Source organism: Mixophyes fleayi, chromosome 5 (genome assembly GCF_038048845.1).
Source record: "Mixophyes fleayi isolate aMixFle1 chromosome 5, aMixFle1.hap1, whole genome shotgun sequence".
In the NCBI taxonomy this organism is placed as follows: Eukaryota; Metazoa; Chordata; class Amphibia; order Anura; family Limnodynastidae; genus Mixophyes; species Mixophyes fleayi.
This window is the reverse complement of record NC_134406.1, coordinates 62,321,118-62,342,308: the sequence shown is the minus strand read 5'-3', so window position 1 is coordinate 62,342,308 and position 21,191 is coordinate 62,321,118. Positions and strand designations below refer to the sequence as shown.

The following is a 21,191-nucleotide window of genomic DNA, read 5'->3' as shown; positions in this document are numbered from 1 at the left end:
GTCTTACTTTTGTAATATTCATGCAATTCAATAGTCATTTTACCATATTAACTATAAAATGTCAGACTGATCTGAAGGACAATTATCTTTATGCAATACAATTCTTCCATTTGCTGAATGTAACAATCCAGTATAACTGGTCATAGTTATCACAAGAGGTCAATGTTCTTGTGAAACTTGCAAGTACTGGAAATGAGACTTTAGAGTCACTTTAGTTATATCCAAATCCTAGAAAAAGAACTTGCAGATGAGAAATGTGATTTTGCTAAGCTGACGCCATCTTGTTGCCTTATAGCCATTTTGTTCTCTTATAGCTTAAAGACAGATTAGATACAACTAGTTTGTAGGAGTAATACATTATTTGCAAGAAACTGCCCATGACCTTGAATATAGTAGAACAGGAGATAAACCAACTCCCCCCTGGGGAGTATTCCTGTGTGAAAATGAGAGAATGTAGTAACATCTGTGTAAAGGGAGCATGAGTGGTTAAAACTAAGGGTGTGCATCGGCCAATTTTGGTGTTTTGGGTTTGATTAACTTGAGGTTTTGGGTTCTGATTTGTTTTGCCAAAACACCCCACGAAAGGTTTTGGTTCTGATTTTTTTTTAAAAAAAGCATAAAAAGTGCTAAAATCCATATTTTGGTTTTTTTTTCCACTCCTACACTATTATTAACCTCAATAACATTCATTTCCACTAATTTCCAGTCTATTCTGAACACCTCACAATATTGTTTTTAGTCCAAAAGGTTGCACCGAGGTAGCTGGATGTCTAAGCTAAGCGACACAAGTGGGCGGCACAAACACGTGGCCCATCGTAGGTGGCTGTGTAGGCTTGAATGGCCTTTTGCTGCTCCTCCATCCTCTGCAGCATATAGAGGGTGGAGTTCAAGCGTGTCACTACCTCTTGTTTTAGTTGATGGCAGGGCAGGTTCATGCTTTTTTGATGTAGCAGGAACAGTGAACGTAGTTTAATATCTGATACTAATATTTCTGCACTGCAGGAACAATGAACGTAGTAATATAGATCGCAGTACCTATTTTTTGGGACTGCAGAAACAGTGAACGTAGTAATATAGATCGCAGTACCTATTTTTTGGGACTGCAGAAACAGTGAACGTAGTAATATAGATCGCAGTACCTATTTTTTGGGACTGCAGAAACAGTGAACGTAGTAATATAGATCGCAGTACCTATTTTTTGGGACTGCAGAAACAGTGAACGTAGTAATATAGATCGCAGTACCTATTTTTTGGGACTGCAGAAACAGTGAACGTAGTAATATAGATTGCAGTACCTATTTTTTGGGACTGCAGAAACAGTGAACGTAGGTAAATTTAGCAGTACTAATATTTCTGGACTGCAAGAACAGTGAACGTAGGGAAATTTAGCAGTACTAATATTTCTGGACTGCAAGAACAGAGAACGTAGGTATTGCAGTACTAATATTTCTGGACTGCAAGAATATATTGCTCTAGAATTTTTTTTATACTTTTTAAAATATTTTTTTATATATTTTTTTAAATTATTTTTGTATAATTTTTTTTTTTATTTTTTTTATGATTTGTTAATAATTATAAAATTACTATGGACTTAGCAGAACAAAGCACAGGACAAAAGCACCACTGGACTCAGCAGGACAGAGCACAGGACAAAAGCACCACTGGACTCAGCAGGACAGAGCACAGGACAAAAGCACCACTGGACTCCGCAGGACAGAGCACAGGACAAAAGCACCACTGGACTCCGCAGGACAGAGCACAGGACAAAAGCACCACTGGACTCCGCAGGACAGAGCACAGGACAAAAGCACCACTGGACTCAGCAGGACAGAGCACAGGACAAAAGCACCACTGGACTCAGCAGGACAGAGCACAGGACAAAAGCACCACTACACTCAGCAGGACAGAGCACAGGACAAAAGCACCACTGGACTCAGCAGGACAGAGCACAGGACAAAAGCACCACTGGACTCAGCAGGACAGAGCACAGGACAAAAGAATAAAGCATCACTGGACTGATCACACAGGAGCAGGAGCACCACTACCCTACAACCTCCCTCTTCCCTGATCTCAGCCCAAATGAAGATGGCGGCCGCAAGCGGCGAATTTATGACAGCCGAGTCTCGCAAGATCCGACGCGAGACTTGGATGTCATAGCCTCGTTTTGGATTTTTTTCCCGGTCGGAAGTACCCGAACAGTGCTCGGATCCCGTCTGATCCGCACTGTTCGGGTGGACTCGGATTAGCGGAATCCGAGCTCGCTCATCCTTAGTTAAAACCTTTTGGGGCGTAGTTTTCTGTAATACGTGATTTTTGCTATATAGATATGGACTTGCAACTAATAAAACAGAGCTAATTGTACACGAAAACCATGCAGTGTATTTATTTCTCTCCAGCTGATGAGCTTATAACTGATAAACTGACACTTACAGGTAAACAATCTGATTTAGATTCGACACAGATTAAGAAGTCATTTAGTGTTACCGTATGGTCTAAGGCTATAGTTTCATTTTGCATTTATAGCTAAAGTTCCAGTATCCTACTACACATTTACCCTTCAGAGATAGCTCTGTAGACAAGAACAGCAGGAATAGAGCAGACAGTACATCTATTATATAGACTGATTATGGCTATGGTGTGCGGCTATGGTCTGATTAGGTTAACGTAGACTGCACTACCATCAGAAACCTTCAACCCTTTATTCCGGTGATTACAATCTAGTTGTTGGTGGCTGGACTTTCAACCAGCTGGTTAGTGTATGGAAGATCTCCCCTCCCCATCATGTACTCACCCTCCACCGAGATGCTGCTTATTTTGACTCTCTACACATTATGGCATCCCCTCTAGATACCGTCCTCCAACATATGCCCTATTGTGTTGTCTTAAAGGGTATAATTTATATTATGCCAACAGTGAATAAAGAGTAGAGTCCTTGAAGGACCATGTTTCTCTATTGTTTGTGAGTTGAGTGAAAACATAATTGAAGAGACAGCCTCCTGGAGATTGTTTTGGACACAACAGCAAGCGGAGGAATAACAATAACGCCAAGAGACAGCTTTGGAAGAAATCTCCTCAGACTGTTCAGCACAGTGACAGAATCACACACCAGACACGCTGATAACACCAAGCTGTCAGACTACTTGAATCAATTAAATCTGACCTGACCTGTTTGGGAACAGAAATGAATACTTTTCTAGATATTCCCGTTCTCCTGCATGAGAAACATGGAATGATGCTATATTCCACAAAACAATCAAAAAGTACAGAACGCTTCCCTCAGCATATCTAACAGACATACATTAAGATCTAGAAGATACGGATAATGATGGTGAAATAACCAGACTCTTCTTACCCTCCTGTTAAAGTGACTGCTACAATACTAACCAACTGCCTTTTTAAAATAAAGTACCTGACATCCCACAATCTATCACATCTTCTTAACTCCATTCATTCAACAAACCTCGGCTTCAAAATAAGCTCAAGTTTGAAGAAGGGGAAGCAGGAGGTTTTATAAGGTTTGTGTTGTTGCAGTATGCTAAAATTTAACCTAATACCAGGTGTTCTATATGTTTACCATTTTCTTTTTATTCAAATCCTAATCTTCTTCAAATCCCTCGTTTGCCATTATAAAATTCATATGTGCTAATAAACCTCTTATGACAGGGGTTATCATTGTTATCTACAGACTTAACCAACAATATTGAGTCTTCAATCCCCAAAACAGAATATGAAGCCACTAAGACTAAGGGGTATATTTACTAAGCTGCGGGTTTGAAAAAGTGGAGATGTTGCCTATGGCAACCAATCAGATTTTAGCTGTCATTTTGTAGAATGCACTAAATAAATGACAGCTAGAATCTGATTGGTTGCTATAGGCAACATCTCCACTTTTTCAAACCCGCAGTTTAGTAAATCTAGCACTAAGGGGTAAATGTATTAATTTGTGATTTCTCCGATAGGAGACTGACCCGGTGAATAGTCTATAGTAAAACGATCATTTTACCTACAGGTTCTTATGGCCTTTGTACACTTTGTGATAGAAAGGACGGGAGGAACAGGAAGTCTTTCAGGAAAGGATCTGAAGAACCCGCTCCTGCAATACTCTTCCCATAGGATAAAACGTCTAATGCCTTCTTCAGAAACCATTAGCTGTTGGGGTCAAGCTATGAATAGCAGAGCTTAATAAATAAGGCTCTCGCAGTCACCCTTAGACATCTATGGGAGACTCATCTTCCTCTCACGCCGCTCCTCCTCTGCCTCCCCTCTCTGCCTTGCCTTACACTGGCTCTCCTTCCCCTACAGAATCCTTTTCAAACTCCTCACCACCACTTACAAGGCTCTCTCCAACTCTACTGCCCCTTATATCTCTAGCCTCCTCTACATTCACACTCCTGCCCGCTCCCTGCGCTCGGCCAACGATCGACGCTGTCACTCACCGGACTGTGAGTGCTTCTTCCCGGACATTTAGGAACCGTGGCCGTCCTCCATCCTGAGGGTCTGCGCATGCGCAGCCCTTTCCATACCTCCAGTGTATGTTCCTTTAACTAAATTGGCAGATCAGGCAACCTCCCTATATTAAGCACCTGTGGTCAACACCACGTTGCCTGATCTTGGAGTCTCATTCCCCATGAGTCTCTGAAGGTGTTCCTGTGTTTCCTCGTTTATTCAGCCCAGCTGATTCCTGTGGTTTCCAAACCACTTCTACCTCTGTGGTTTCCAAACCACTTCTACTACTGTGGTTCCCATACCACTTCTACCATCTACTGTGTTTCATCGTGACTGTTGAGCTGATTCCTATCCGCTGCCTCCGTGCACTACAGTCTTCTAATCACTTCAACTCTACCATGTATCATTGGGACTGTTAGCTGATTCCTATCCGCTGCCTCCGTGCACTACAGTCTTTCATTCATATCCACTCACCTGTTCATGATTGTGACTGCCAGCTGATTCCTATCCGCTGCCTCCGTGCACTACAGTCTTCAACCTGCAACTCGTCTGTGTTTCATCATCGTGACTGTTTGGCTGATTCCTATCCGCTGCCTCCGTGCACTACAGTCTTCAACCTGCAACTCGTCTGTGTTTCATCATCGTGGCTGCTAGCTGATTCCTATCCGCTGCCTCCGTGCACTACAGTCTTCAACCTGCAACCCGTCTGTGTTTCATCGTGACTGTTTGGCTGATTCCTATCCGCTGCCTCTGTGCGCTTCAGTCTTCAGCCCTTGTCAACTCTCCCGTGTTTCCTTGAGTCTGCTGCCACTATTGCTACCCGCTACTCTCCGTGACCAACTGTTCCAGTTCATCTCTGCTCCGGTGTCCCATCGTTACTGCACCTGCTGGTTGCTATTGGCTACCTCCGTGTTCCCGCAGAGACCCGCTGCTGTTACTTCTCAGCGCTACTCATCCATCTACTGCTGATCCGCTCTCCACGCCTTCCTGTGTTCCCTGCTGGTCTACCTACCTGTGCGCTGCACCTGCTAGACCACCGCTTCACCCATCCAGGGACTTTGGATCCTGCCGGCCTCCTGCCCTTCAGGTATCTCTGCACTCCTGTCTGACTGCCTTCTCCTGAACCACGGTATGCATACTTCCCATTGACTGTGCTGTGTATTGCATACCTTGCTGGACTGTGTTGGTTCTCCTCTGGAGTGTATTATCCGCTGATTCTATTGCCATCATTGACTGTGTTATCTCATGCTGGATTACTTCAAGAGACTTTCTATATTGGCAGTGTTGTTCAGTCATTTATACAGTTATATTGTGCATATTACTGTGGATCAAAGTCAAGGTGTCCGTGTATATATTGTGCATATTACTGTGGATCAAAGTCAAGGTGCCCCTGTATATATTGTGCATATTACTGTGGATCAAAGTCAAGGTGCCCGTGTATATATTGTGTTGCAGTCTCTCCCCGTGCACCTCCTCACATATATATTCAGTGGTACAACTTGCTAGTAGCAGACCACTGACTCCTGTTTACAGTTTCACCCGTTCCAGTATCCTCTCACATAGCAGTGGTACAACTTGCTAACGCAGACCACTGACTCCCCGGATACCTCCACTTGGATTCCATTCCTTCACTCAGACAGCGGTACAACTTGCTATCCGCAGACCGCTGACTCTCATCACCTCCTCGTTTCTGTTGGACATTCCTCCTCACTATAGCAGTGGTACAACTTGCTACCGCAGACCACTGACTACCTTCACGTGTCCTTTGTCCATACAGTTCCTCGTGTATTACTACTTCCATATTGCCAGTGCTGCTAGTCATAGACTTTCCTGAGCATCTCATCATCTGCTATTTCCTGTTCCGTGATCACCCTGCTACCAGAGTACCATATTACCACCTATACTGCTCTGGTAAGCCTATCACCTGGTGATCCCTGGGTAAAGACTCCTAGTGCCCGTGACAGTAAGATCAGGCCATGACAGACCCAGATACGGAACCTACCGCTAAAGAGATGCTGCAGCATCTGGTCAGCCGTGTGGAGCAACAGGATGCTTGCCAACAGCTGTTACTTCAATGTTACCAATCTTTAACCTCCCAAGGAACATCTGGACAGACCGTTACAGCTAATGTTGAAGCTCCTGTGCTTTCCTCCGTTTCCCCAGTGCCATCCCAGGTGTCTACAGTTCCTACGCTACACCTGCCTACTCCGTCAAAATATGACGGGGACCCCAAAACTTGTAGAGGTTTCCTTAACCAATGTTCAGTCCATTTTGAACTTCAACCTCAAAATTTTTCTACCCATCGTTCCAGAGTGGCCTATCTTATCTCATTGTTTTCTGGACAAGCCCTGGCTTGGGCCTCCCCTCTGTGGGAGAGAAACGATCCAATTCTACAAGATAGTGCCAAATTCATTTCCACGTTCCGAAGTGTGTTCGATGAACCAGGTCGTGTGACCTCCGCTGCTTCCAGCATTCTTCGTTTGCGACAAGGCTCCCATACAGTAGGACAGTATGTCATTCAATTTAGGATCTTAGCCTCTGAACTTCAGTGGAACTCTGAAGCATTAGTTGCCGCCTTCTGGCAGGGGCTCTCCGATAAAATTAAGGATGCACTGACTACCCAAGAACTTCCTTCGTCACTAGAAGATTTGATCTCTCTTTGCCATCGTGTAGATATGAGATTTCGTGAAAGAGAGTCTGAGAAAACAACGGCTGTCAAAGCACCTCTTCGTTCTAACCCTCAATTTCGTCCAGCTCCATCTTCTGCGATTCCCATGGAGATAGGACGTTCCAAATTATCTTCAGAGGAGAGGAAACGAAGAGTAAAGAATAGACTCTGTATCTATTGTGCTGATTCCACGCATATGCTCAGCTCTTGCCCTAAGAGATCGGGAAATGCCAGGCCCTAACTAGTTCTGGAGAGGTGAAGTTAGGGTCCCTGGAGTCCTCTCCATTGTCTATGAAATCTAAAGTCTGCGCTTTCGATGTTACGATTTCCTTTGCTACCAAATCCTTTGAGTCACAGGCATTGATTGATTCCGGAGCAGCAGGAAATTTCATTTCTAAATCACTAGTGAATCAATGGTCCCTACCAGTGATCACTTTAAAAACACCCATTACTGTGACGGCTATAGATGGATCACGCCTCATCAATGGTCTCATCACCCAGAGTACGTCTCCAGTAACCCTTCAGATTGGTGTACTACACCATGAAGAAATTTCGTTTTTAATTCTTCCAGTTACGACAAGTCCGATTGTCTTAGGCCTTCCATGGCTTCAGTGTCACTCTCCCCAGATTGACTGGCGCACCCCTCAAGTTACGTCTTGGGGGTCTGAATGTCACCATCGTTGCCTCTCTCAAGTTATTCCTCTTAAAGTACAGCAATCTTCCATCTCATCTTCCTCCCCGGGACTCCCTCCTCAGTATGCTTCATATGCCGATGTCTTTGATAAAGCTCAGTCTGAACGTCTTCCTCCTCATCGTTCTTGGGATTGTCCGATCGACCTTCTACCTGGCAAGACTCCTCCCAGGGGTCGGGTCTATCCTCTCTCGTTACCTGAAACTCAAGCCACATCTGAGTACATACAGGAGAATCTCCAGCGTGGGTTCATTCGACCTTCCACCTCTCCCGCTGGAGCTGGGTTCTTCTTCGTCAAAAAGAAGGATGGATCATTACGCCCTTGTATAGATTTTCGTGGACTCAACGCCATTACTATCAAGAATCGGTATCCCATTCCGCTGATCACTGAGCTATTTGATCGCATCAAGGGAGCTCGGATATTTACTAAATTGGATCTTCGTGGTGCCTACAATTTAATTAGAATCCGTTCCGGTGACGAATGGAAGACCGCGTTTAACACCAGAGATGGGCATTACGAATATTTAGTAATGCCCTTCGGGCTGTGCAATGCCCCCGCGGTTTTCCAGGGTTTCATCAATGAGATCTTTCGGGACTTATTATATGTATGTGTCGTTGTCTACCTGGACGACATATTGATCTTCTCACAGGACCTGCCTTCTCATCACCAACATGTGGCAGAGGTCCTCTCCAGACTACGGAAAAACTCGTTGTTCTGTAAATTGGAGAAATGTTCATTCGAGTTACCCCAGATTCCATTCTTGGGGTATATAGTTTCCGGAGTTGGCCTGAAGATGGATCCAGACAAAGTAAATGCGGTACTACATTGGCCTCAGCCAACTACTCTTCGTGCCATCCAGCGTTTTTTAGGTTTTGCCAATTACTATAGACGCTTCATTCAAGACTTTTCATCCATTGCATCTCCCATTGTGGCCCTAACTCGGAAAGGGGCTAATACTAAGCAATGGTCATCTGAGGCTCTCCAAGCCTTTCAAATCCTCAAAGAGTCCTTCTCGTCTGCTCCCATTCTGCGACAGCCTGATGTGACACTCCCCTTCTTCCTAGAAGTAGATGCCTCTAATGTGGGCTTAGGAGCTATTCTCTCCCAACGCTCGGAGCAACAAAAATGACATCCTTGTGCCTTCTACTCTCGGGGTCTTCTGCCCGCAGAGAAAAATTATACTATCGGGGACAAGGAGTTGCTGGCCATCAAAGCTGCATTAGAGGAATGGAGATACTTGTTGGAAGGAGCTCGCCATCCGGTGACGATCTTCACGGATCATAAGAACTTGTCATATTTGCAATCTGCTCAATGCTTGAATCCTCGTCAAGCAAGATGGTCTCTTTTCTTTTCCCGTTTTGAATTAATTATAACCTTCAAACCAGCCGCTAAGAACAAGAAAGCTGACGCTCTATCTCGAGCTTTTGTGACGTCCTCTGATGTAGAAGAGGTTCCCAACCATGCTATTCTAGACCCCAAATGTATTTCTCTGGCTGCTTCATTAACCAAAATGCTACCATTTGGGAAGACCCTTGTGCCTCCTACTCTGAGGAGGAAAATCCTTTCGTGGTTCCATGCCTCTCGTTTTTCTGGACACGCCGGTGAACACAAGACCTTTGAGATTCTCTCTCGTAGTTACTGGTGGCCTTCAATGAGGAGAGACGTCAAAGAGTTTGTTGCTTCCTGTGATTTATGTTCTCAGTTCAAATCCTCCCGCAGAACTCCAGCAGGGTTGCTGCGACCACTACCCATTCCGTCCAAGCCTTGGACCCATATTAGTATGGATTTCGTTACGGATTTGCCACCAAGTAAGAATCACAATACTATTTGGGTAGTGGTAGACAGATTTTCGAAGATGGCTCATTTCGTCCCTCTGTCCAGTTTACCTTCCTCGTCTACTCTGGCTGAACATTTCATTAAAGAAATCTTCCGCATCCATGGATGTCCGTCTGAGATTGTGTCGGATAGAGGAGTACAATTCGTTTCCAGATTCTGGCGGGCCCTTTGTAAAACCTTGGGCATACGATTAGCACTCTCATCTTCTTACCATCCGCAATCTAACGGACAAACGGAACGAGTCAATCAAGATCTTGAGACCTTTATTAGGATGTTCTCTTCAGCCAACCAAGACAACTGGGTAGAACTGCTCCCTTGGGCTGAATTCGCCCATAACAACATGTACCATGAGTCATCATCCAAAACTCCATTCTTTGTGGTCTACGGTCACCATCCGTCTTTTCCGGAATTTCCTGCCCTCCCGCCCACCCAAGTTCCTGCTGTGGAGACTGCTTGTCAGACCTTCAAAAATATCTGGTCTCAGGTCAAAACCTGTTTAAAGAAGACATCTAACAAATATAAGTCTTTCGCAGATAAGAAGAGGCGGGCTATTCCACCACTAAAAATTGGAGATCGTGTCTGGTTATCCACCAAAAATATTCGTTTGAAGGTTCCATCTATGAAATTCGCCCCTCGTTTTATTGGTCCATATAGGATCATTCAAGTTATCAATCCAGTATGTGTTAAACTTCTTCTTCCTAAGAATCTTCGGATCTCCAATGCCTTCCATGTGTCCTTGCTCAAACCTCTCATCATCAACCGTTTCTCGACTCCTCCCTCAGCACCGCAGCCAGTTCAAGTTCATCAGGAGGAGGATTTCGAGATTACTGAGGTATTGGATGCAAAAATTTCGCGAGGAGTCCTCCGTTTCCTCGTTCATTGGAAGGGCTTTGGTCCTGAAGAGCGTTCATGGATCAAAGCTGAAGATCTTAATGCTCCTGCCCTTCTGAAGAAGTTTTATTCCAAAAATCCGGACAAGCCCGGTTCCAGGCGTTCTGTGCCCACCTTTAAAAGGGGGGGTACTGTCACTCACCGGACTGTGAGTGCTTCTTCCCGGACATTTAGGAACCGTGGCCGTCCTCCATCCTGAGGGTCTGCGCATGCGCAGCCCTTTCCATACCTCCAGTGTATGTTCCTTTAACTAAATTGGCAGATCAGGCAACCTCCCTATATTAAGCACCTGTGGTCAACACCACGTTGCCTGATCTTGGAGTCTCATTCCCCATGAGTCTCTGAAGGTGTTCCTGTGTTTCCTCGTTTATTCAGCCCAGCTGATTCCTGTGGTTTCCAAACCACTTCTACCTCTGTGGTTTCCAAACCACTTCTACTACTGTGGTTCCCATACCACTTCTACCATCTACTGTGTTTCATCGTGACTGTTGAGCTGATTCCTATCCGCTGCCTCCGTGCACTACAGTCTTCTAATCACTTCAACTCTACCATGTATCATTGGGACTGTTAGCTGATTCCTATCCGCTGCCTCCGTGCACTACAGTCTTTCATTCATATCCACTCACCTGTTCATGATTGTGACTGCCAGCTGATTCCTATCCGCTGCCTCCGTGCACTACAGTCTTCAACCTGCAACTCGTCTGTGTTTCATCATCGTGACTGTTTGGCTGATTCCTATCCGCTGCCTCCGTGCACTACAGTCTTCAACCTGCAACTCGTCTGTGTTTCATCATCGTGGCTGCTAGCTGATTCCTATCCGCTGCCTCCGTGCACTACAGTCTTCAACCTGCAACCCGTCTGTGTTTCATCGTGACTGTTTGGCTGATTCCTATCCGCTGCCTCTGTGCGCTTCAGTCTTCAGCCCTTGTCAACTCTCCCGTGTTTCCTTGAGTCTGCTGCCACTATTGCTACCCGCTACTCTCCGTGACCAACTGTTCCAGTTCATCTCTGCTCCGGTGTCCCATCGTTACTGCACCTGCTGGTTGCTATTGGCTACCTCCGTGTTCCCGCAGAGACCCGCTGCTGTTACTTCTCAGCGCTACTCATCCATCTACTGCTGATCCGCTCTCCACGCCTTCCTGTGTTCCCTGCTGGTCTACCTACCTGTGCGCTGCACCTGCTAGACCACCGCTTCACCCATCCAGGGACTTTGGATCCTGCCGGCCTCCTGCCCTTCAGGTATCTCTGCACTCCTGTCTGACTGCCTTCTCCTGAACCACGGTATGCATACTTCCCATTGACTGTGCTGTGTATTGCATACCTTGCTGGACTGTGTTGGTTCTCCTCTGGAGTGTATTATCCGCTGATTCTATTGCCATCATTGACTGTGTTATCTCATGCTGGATTACTTCAAGAGACTTTCTATATTGGCAGTGTTGTTCAGTCATTTATACAGTTATATTGTGCATATTACTGTGGATCAAAGTCAAGGTGTCCGTGTATATATTGTGCATATTACTGTGGATCAAAGTCAAGGTGCCCCTGTATATATTGTGCATATTACTGTGGATCAAAGTCAAGGTGCCCGTGTATATATTGTGTTGCAGTCTCTCCCCGTGCACCTCCTCACATATATATTCAGTGGTACAACTTGCTAGTAGCAGACCACTGACTCCTGTTTACAGTTTCACCCGTTCCAGTATCCTCTCACATAGCAGTGGTACAACTTGCTAACGCAGACCACTGACTCCCCGGATACCTCCACTTGGATTCCATTCCTTCACTCAGACAGCGGTACAACTTGCTATCCGCAGACCGCTGACTCTCATCACCTCCTCGTTTCTGTTGGACATTCCTCCTCACTATAGCAGTGGTACAACTTGCTACCGCAGACCACTGACTACCTTCACGTGTCCTTTGTCCATACAGTTCCTCGTGTATTACTACTTCCATATTGCCAGTGCTGCTAGTCATAGACTTTCCTGAGCATCTCATCATCTACTATTTCCTGTTCCGTGATCACCCTGCTACCAGAGTACCATATTACCACCTATACTGCTCTGGTAAGCCTATCACCTGGTGATCCCTGGGTAAAGACTCCTAGTGCCCGTGACAGACGCCTCTCCTCAACTCTTATCACCTCTTCCCACTCCAGAATCCAAGACTTTTCCCGCTCTGCCCCCCTTCACTGGAATGAACTCCCTCGTTCCATCCGCCTCTCTCCTACTCTGTGCTCCTTCAAACGTGCGCTGAAAACCAACCTCTACAGGTTCTTATGGCCTTTGTACACTTTGTGATAGGAAGGACGGGAGGAACAGGAAGTCTTTCAGGAAAGGATCTGAAGAACCCGCTCCTGCAATACTCTTCCCATAGAATAAAACGTCTAATGCCTTCTTCAGAAACCATTAGCTGTTGGGATCAAGCTATGAATAGCCGAGCTTAATAAATAAGGCTCTCGCAGTCACCCTTAGAAATCTATGGGAGACTCATCTTCCTCTCACGCCGCTCCTCCTCTGCCTCCCCTCTCTGCCTTGCCTTACACTGGCTCTCCTTCCCCTACAGAATCCTTTTCAAACTCCTCACCACCACTTACAAGGCTCTCTCCAACTCTACTGCCCCTTATATCTCTAGCCTCCTCTCCATTCACACTCCTGCCCGCTCCCTGCGCTCGGCCAACGATCGACGCCTCTCCTCAACTCTTATCACCTCTTCCCACTCCAGAATCCAAGACTTTTCCCGCTCTGCCCCCCTTCACAGGAATGAACTCCCTCGTTCCATCCGCCTCTCTCCTATTCTGTGCTCCTTCAAACGTGCGCTGAAAACCCACCTCTTCCTCAAAGCATACCAACCATCCACATAACCCCGCCTCTCGCTCTCAACACGCTTTCCCCCTTACCTTATCTGGCTCCCCCTGTGCCTGTTCTGTTCTCCCTTCCTTAGGATGTAAGCTCACTTGAGCAGGGCCCTCTTCCCTCATGTCTCCCTACCTGTTCTTCTGCTCCGAGTTTCTGAAGTATTGGTATTTTTGTTTATTGTTTTGTACTGTTTTACCCTGTATAGTCGACTGTTTTGTACTGTGTACGGCGCCACGGAAACCTTGTGGCGCCTAACAAATAAAGGATAATAATAATAATAACTGCATCTGTAATCTAAGATGCTGGGACTAAAGCCGATATCTCCGATAATAATAAATAGCCACAGTACTTTAAAATGTGGTAATCCTCCGAAAACTTCAATTTTGGGGGGGTTTACAAGAACCTCTTCGGAGGTTCATAATTAGGCCCCTAAATCAGGTATTTATTTATAGAAGCCAAGACACAATTTACTTCTAACTAAAAAAAAAAGCTAAAACATTTATGTTGGAGGGGGGCATGGCCTGGCAGAGCATGGCGTAGGTTGTGCAGACTGAAGCTCCCCAGCCTAAATATCCTATTACCACATCCTGATGCATTACTGGCTCCTCTTGATAGAAGAACTTTGTGTCGGAGTTGCCCCTGCTCACCCTGAACTAGGTGGTGTTTGTGTCGGAGGGTCAGGAGGGCTCTGCTTAGCGCTGGTGTCTCCGTAGCGCTGCTGAGTCTGGAAGCTGGAAGCGCGCTGGCGGGAAAGAAACAACTGGGTCGGAGACAGTGCTGAGAACGCTCACTTACCTATCTGTGAGAGCGAGCTGTGTAGAGAGAGGTCATCTGGCTGCTGGGGCACAGTGAAGAGCGAAGTTTCGGTTCCCGGGTGTACCCGCCGTGAAGAGGCGTGCGGCGCCATTTTGGAAGGTAGTGTCGAGGGGAGAACAGTGCTCATATAAGCACCTTGTATCAGAGTCACAGTGGACACAATTTTGCTTGGTAGTGGAGTGGATATGTACAGGGGCATCTGAAGCTGCCTGGGGGCCTCCTCCTCTGAGAAATATCTATGTGCAGGTGCTGCCACTCGTGAACATTCACTGCAGTTGATAGTTGGCTGTGAATCCAGCTGAAATCTGGGCATTTTGTTGGGATTCCCTCCTGCAGTATAAGCTGTTTTTGTACAACCTAGTGCATGTGTAGACATCTGTGAGTAGCAGGTGCTATTATGGGTAAGCACACTACAAGCAATACTGCTGCCAGCAGGCTGGAGAAATATGCTCGTTCGAATCCTGCTACAGCCGCGGGGGGAGCTTCTGCATCTGAGTTGCAAGCACCCCAGTGTTCTAAAGATGCAGAATCGCCTGCTGATTATACTCTTCAGGAGGTCCTGAAAGCCATCGCTGCCTCTGAAAAGAAAGTAATGGACAAAATTGGAGAGGTGCAGGTTGATTTGTCATTGATACGACAGGATTTTCAGAAAATTCGGGAGCGTGTGTCGGAGACAGAGGCCCGCATCTCTGTACTTGAAGATACTACAGTTCCTCTACCGCAGAAAGTTGCTGGTCTGGAGGCTCAGATGGTGTCGGTTAAACAGAAGATGTCAGGTATGGAGGGTCGCCTCAGATGCAGTAATATTCGGCTAGTGGGACTTCCTGAAAAGGCAGAGGGGGATGATCCGGAGATATTCCTGGAGAACTGGATGATTCAGCTGTTCGGCAGAGAGGAGTTCAAGGCCCAGTTTGCGGTGGAGAGGGCACATCGGATCCCGACTCAGAGACCGCCTCCTGGTGCACAGCCGCGCACATTTATTGCCAAGATGTTGCATTATAAAGATTGGGATGCTATCCTGCACCTGGCTCGGATTAAGGGCCCCCTGATGTACCAAAACCAGAGAGTAGCTGTATTTCCTGATTTCTCGGTGGATGTACAGAAAAGCAGAGCTCAATTTGTACAGGTGAAGCGTCGTCTTCGTGAAATGCAATTGCCGTATGCTATGCTTTTCCCGGAAAGATTGAGGGTGATTGCAGATGGAACTACCCTTTTCTTTGGATCATCGTCTGAGGCGACTCACTGGTTGGATAGGAGAGCTCCTAGTGGTCTTCGTTCGGATTGAAGATGCTCCTTGTGATGTATTGGGCTCCTGAACTGAGATGATGCCATTAAAGACTGTGTGCCTTTGATAGCTATAATGTTTGAGATTTGCTCTGTTAATGTATATCACTTGGATTTCTGTTTATATATAACTGAAATACTTTGGTTAATATTGTAGTTATTTGGATGCTTTTGAAAATATTAGTTATAAGGTGATATTATTGGAGACTGCTGGATCTTATAGTGGGTGCTAATGGATTGGTTGGGTATGGATGGTTAGAGGAGTACTAGGGTGAACTTGTGGGCTGGGGAGCTTCCCTTGCTTAAAGGGTCGCAGTCTCCCTCTCCCTCTCCTTTTTTTCGGTGCATACGGGTATTTCCAGAAGTACGTGGAGATAGTTGTGTGCGCTGTTTAAGGGGACGCGGGGTAGTTATAAGGGGTACAGGTATGTCTAAGTTGGGGGTGGATATACGGGGAGGGGGGTTGTTTGAATAGGGTAGGGAGGGGTAGGTTTGTCCAATGCAGTGAAAGGTGTGATACTTTATCTCTATGCAAATACTTTCAGATGATGAGATTGACTATTTTGGTATATGCTAATGTGGTTGACTGGTGGCTGGGTGTCTGCCTGGGCTGGAGGGGGTTGATTTCTATGTGGAAATGTCTCATGTGTATTCCCTTGTGTTATGGTGACTAGGAAGATGAATAGGGTGTCTATTAAAATCCTGACCTGGAATGTTCATGGCCTAAATGATAAAATTAAACAGTATGAGGCGGATGTTATATGTCTAACTGAAACCCATTTAGTGGGAGGTAAAGTGTTGGCCCTTAAGAAACCGTGGGTTGGATGGGCATATCATGCTACTCATACAGGTCATTCTAGAGGGGTATCTCTCCTTATACGTAAAAAAGTAAACTTTATTTTGGAAATGGTGAAGTCGAACCCATTAGGTAGATATGTTTTTGTAAGGGGCATTTTTGATTCTAAGCGTATAAACTTACTGTCAGTTTATATTCCCCCCCCCCCCCCTTATAGTGGTGAAGTTCTAAAAAAGTGCAGTGATTTTATCTCTCTCCTGACACTCCTGTGATTTGCTGTGGGGATTTCAATAATGTGTTGGATTCTAATGTTGATAGGTGGAGGGAGGTGGGGGATACTACACGTCAAAAAAATCGAAATTTGCTGATCTGGTGGAAGAGATGGGTTTGGTGGATGTGTGGCGTCTGAGGCATCCGGTAGAGGTCTGTTTCTCCTGTTATTCCACTTCATATAATGCTTTCTCACGAATTTATTTAGGACTTGTATCAAAGGAGTTACTGCCGGCTGTCTCGGATGCTGCATATTTACCGAGGGGGATTTCAGATCATTCTCCATTGGTATTAACAGTTAAACTTAATGTTTCTCAAGGTCAAGCATTTTGGAGACTTAACCCCTTTTGGTTGACATTATTGTAGGATGGAAATACTTTAGAATCTCAATGGGAAGAGTACTTTGCTACCAATGTGGATACGGCGGCCCCGCCTCTCGTTTGGGATTCATTCAAGGCTTTTTTTAAAAGGTTCCTTAATTAGAAGTATTAACTGTTTCAAAAGAGAGTCTAGGTTGAGAGGTGATAGATTAGAAAAAGAGGTTGTGCGGTTGGAGGAGGTGTATCTCTCTTCTCATATGGCTTCTGACAGGATGGCTTGGTTAGCGGTACAGAGAGAATGGTCAGATTATTTGTTAGATAAATCAAGGCGTAAGTTGTTATTTGCTAAGCATACTCAATACTTTAAAGCGGATAAGTGTGGTAGGTTTTTAGCTTATTTAGCTAGGTCAGAAAGGGCGGCGGCTGTAGTGGCGGGGATTACTGATACTTTGGGTGTTGTGCATACCTTGACTGAAGAGATCAGTGATGTTTTCTATGTATATTTTAAAGATGCTTATGCGTCAAGAGCCGAGTACTCAGACTTTGATTTAGACACGTATCTGGCGGCTGTTTCCTTGCCTGAACTAAGCACAGATAGTAGAGAAAGTTTGTACCTGTCAATCACTGATGAGGAGATTGTAGCTGCTATATCCTCATTTCCAAATGGCAGGGCTCCGGGCATAGATGGGATACCCATAGAGTTGTATAAGAAGCATCTGGGGTTCTTTGTGCCTCGCTTGCAAGACATGTTTACAAGTTTTAGAGATCAGGGGTATGTATCCCTGTCTATGTCTGAAGCCCTTATCCCTAAAACGGGAAAGGATCCCTTGTTTCCAGAATCATACAGACCTATATCGTTACTGGCAACGGATATTAAGATTTTGGCAAAAATTTTGGTGACACGTTTGAACCGGGTGATTAGTGAGATAGTGCACTCTGACCAAACTGGTTTTATGCCGGGAAAATCTACGGCTATAAATCTGCATAGGCTTTTTTGTCATCTGCAGCTGCCCCACCCTACGGCGGAGGAGGTGGTGGTGGTGGTGTCGTTAGATGCTGCTAGGGCCTTTGACTCTGTAGAGTGGAGGTACTTGTGGACCTTCAAAGGCTGGATCTCGTCCTATCTGGACACCACATATGTGGCCATACTGGACAGTAACTACCGCTTGGCTGTCGATCAGTTTGTTTAGCTGATCAGTAAGTGCAGAGTGTGCATGTTCTGGATTACTTGTAAAATTAGTATGTCCACTAATTTAGTGTCGGCTTTGCTGCTCTCAGAGCTGGACAGTTGGTGTGACAGGTCGCTACGTTTCTGAGATCAGAACGCACAACAGTGACAGTGTTGATGATGGAAGTGCTTGGTGATTCATTATTTTTTATACAAATTGTGTCTGTATAATCTATAGCGCACCATGTACCAAAAAGCAGGCCCAAAGTACCAAGCCCCCATCACCTTGTAAGCACTGCACTTGGTGATTGGAGTCATACACCTTGGACTTCAATACAAAAAATGTCTTGTGATAGATGCTATTAAGCCTGTGCAGAGTGTAGCTGTGAAATACTATGTTCCCAACCAGACTTCCATGTAATTATGTTTTGTGACACACTAGTGTTAACATATAAGCTGGTTTAGTGAATGTCTCCTAGTTTCATTGCAGTTCAGAGCTTATACAACCATTAGCAGCAATGTGAGGGTTAAACACATAATTACACATTTCCTTTACATGAAATTGACTGAATTTATAATCACACTTTCAATCCCAAGTGTTGTTTAAAAAAAGAAAAAGAAAAACAAGAGACATCTTTCAAGAGAGCATCTATGACGTAGGAGTGAAGCACCTCTCCAAACATAAGTGGCCTCTCCAAGTTTTATCAAACAAGACATTTCATAAAACTTACTTTCTTATTCATCATGACAGATAGTCTCGGAGGACTCTAATTGCTGCTCCATTTGTGAGTGAACAAAGCAGGTCAACTGATACTGCTCATCCACACACAACTTCAGTGTGGGAAGCGTATTGTCATTAAGACTTATAAATTGAGTCACTGAAGCTGGCTGTCACTCTGTTTAGCGGATGACAAGGAAGCAGTTGTGGACACAGAAGCACAGCTACGTTTTTCCACAAGGTAAGATAATTTACACCACTGAGGGAAATACACACAGATATTAAACATACTGAGACTATCTGTATATGTTTGTTTTTATATATTTTACTAGGATGAAAGAAACTCATGTTGTAGCAGCCTATGTAATATCTCTAATTATTGCAAGCACAGCTGCTCAGTCATCCAGAGAAAGAGAATGGAAATCATTGGGAAATCCATACAACAGGGATTTGGTAATGGATATTTACCTATTGTCATTTCAGTAGTTATGATTTTACTTTATGTTTGTATTTAATACATTGTAGGATTTAATTTGCTGTTGAGAAAAAAATCATAACCTATGTTCATTTAAGAGTGAGTCAGAAGAGATAATTTAAGCAGTGTGATAATTAGGAATTAAAACATAATAACAGTTCATTAAACATCTGTCAAATATTTAGTAAAAACATGATTCGGTTCTTAGTGATTCTTATAAAAACATTCATAATGTACTGTAATTGAGGAACAATATTGCAACATGTGACTCAATTAAACACAGCAGAAGGTAATCAGTGGGAGACTTATTATGGGTGGTTCTGAATAAGAAAACCCTTACTTTACTATGTTTCTGTAAATTCAAGAGTTGGTTCGGTTTATTAATAATTAAGAGAAAAGTACTGTAAATTACTGCATCCATATGCTAGTTCAGCTATTGGTATAACTAGAATTATTTCTGTATGTGCTATCAATATAGCCTGAGGACTAAAGGAAATAAATGACACAACTAAACTCTAAAACAAAACTTGCATTTATTGGTTCACAAATTCATATAGAGTTCTAGAGATAGGTATATACACTTCTATGTAAACAATAACATTACTTTTATAAGATCTAGGCAACATCCATACCAATATGTAAATAGTGCCCCTAAAAGTTAAATACCAGCAGTAAAAGTTTATGTATAATGGGTGTTATTGGTCAGTTCCTAATTGCTGCCATTTGTCTACGATAACATTGTGCATAAGCAATCTAAATTTATACTTAATTAGATTCTTGTTTCTTAACCCCTTGAGTGCTAAGGATAAGTGTGGCTCGTCCTCCCAATGAACGCCTAAATTGCTTAGAACAAGTTCTATTCATCCTCTACATTAAGGGGTTAAGAAAACCCACAGATCCCTTCCCACCGTGATCTGTGGGTTCTCTAACACTGCTGGAGGACTCTTTGCTCCATTAAAAACGTGCGTGCACACCACTGTCACAGCATGTGCAGTCCATCAAAGTCAGTGGGAAATACTAGGGATAAGGGGAGGCTCTTTTTGAGTCTCTATCTCTCAAGCCCTGGCACTTAGAAAGCTGGGGGTACCCTTGCTTGGTAGAGGGAAGTCCCCACTTTCACCTGATGGCATTCCTGTTTATTGCCTGCTGACTGTTTTTCATCAACAGGCATTAAATAAATAAAGGGGGAGCCCAAAAGTGCACAGCACAGGGGTGAGAAAAGCCTCAGCAGCTAAGGGGTTAACCACAGTCATGTAATGATTTTGTATATCAATGCAGTTCTGAGTGCCAGCATCAACGTAACACATACCACAATTCTCATCATCAACTAATTAACCTAGTTTAGAAAACTATGGGTGGCTATAGCATCAATTATCTAGAAAGTGGTGACTCTGGTCCACACATCATTATTCATCACAATAGGCAATATATGTATGATAAACTGCAACATTGCTATATAATAGGATAAATTGAATAAAATAAGGTTCTTATTTACTTTTTTCCACCCAACTGTGAATATCCATCTACTGTGACAGATGCTTGGGGATAAATGTATAAATCAGCGGTTACTTAAAACAGCTTATTCTCGGCGGTTTGCCGTCATTATTTAAAACAGCTATTTTATTAAGGGCAAAGCCCATTGGGCTTACATTTTCCCTTAGTGTTTAAAGAGTGCTCCTACACTTTGGTGTAAATTTGATATCAATTACCCGACAGGATTTGCGTAAAAACCTTTCAGATGGCCACAGAGCAAATGGGAATAGTGACATTATAATTTCAGTTTGCTTGCATTAAGATAAGGGTCAAATTAACAAAAGAGTGAAAACAATAACATACTGTACTGGGTGATTTTATGCTCAATAACTACACTATTGGGTGCTTGGTAAAAAACAAAGAGCAATTAAACATACAGCCATGTCTGTGTTGCCCGCTGAATAGTGTGGATGTAGCACTGAT

The 21,191-nt window shown here is 44.3% G+C and overlaps 1 protein-coding gene and 1 long non-coding RNA gene across 2 annotated transcripts in view; one reads left to right on the top strand and one right to left on the bottom strand.

Annotated features, from left to right (window-relative positions):
- The window catches only part of BTD (biotinidase), a 37,291-nt gene that overhangs the window by 15,637 nt on the left and 463 nt on the right, over positions 1 to 21,191 (bottom strand). The gene's annotated exons all lie outside the window — the stretch shown is intronic.
- The window catches only part of LOC142158390 (uncharacterized), a 3,104-nt gene continuing 756 nt past the window's right edge, over positions 18,844 to 21,191 (top strand). The window contains exons 1-2 of the long non-coding RNA XR_012692764.1: positions 18,844 to 19,001; positions 19,093 to 19,213. This is a non-coding gene — a long non-coding RNA (uncharacterized LOC142158390). The remainder of the gene's footprint in view (positions 19,002 to 19,092; positions 19,214 to 21,191) is intronic.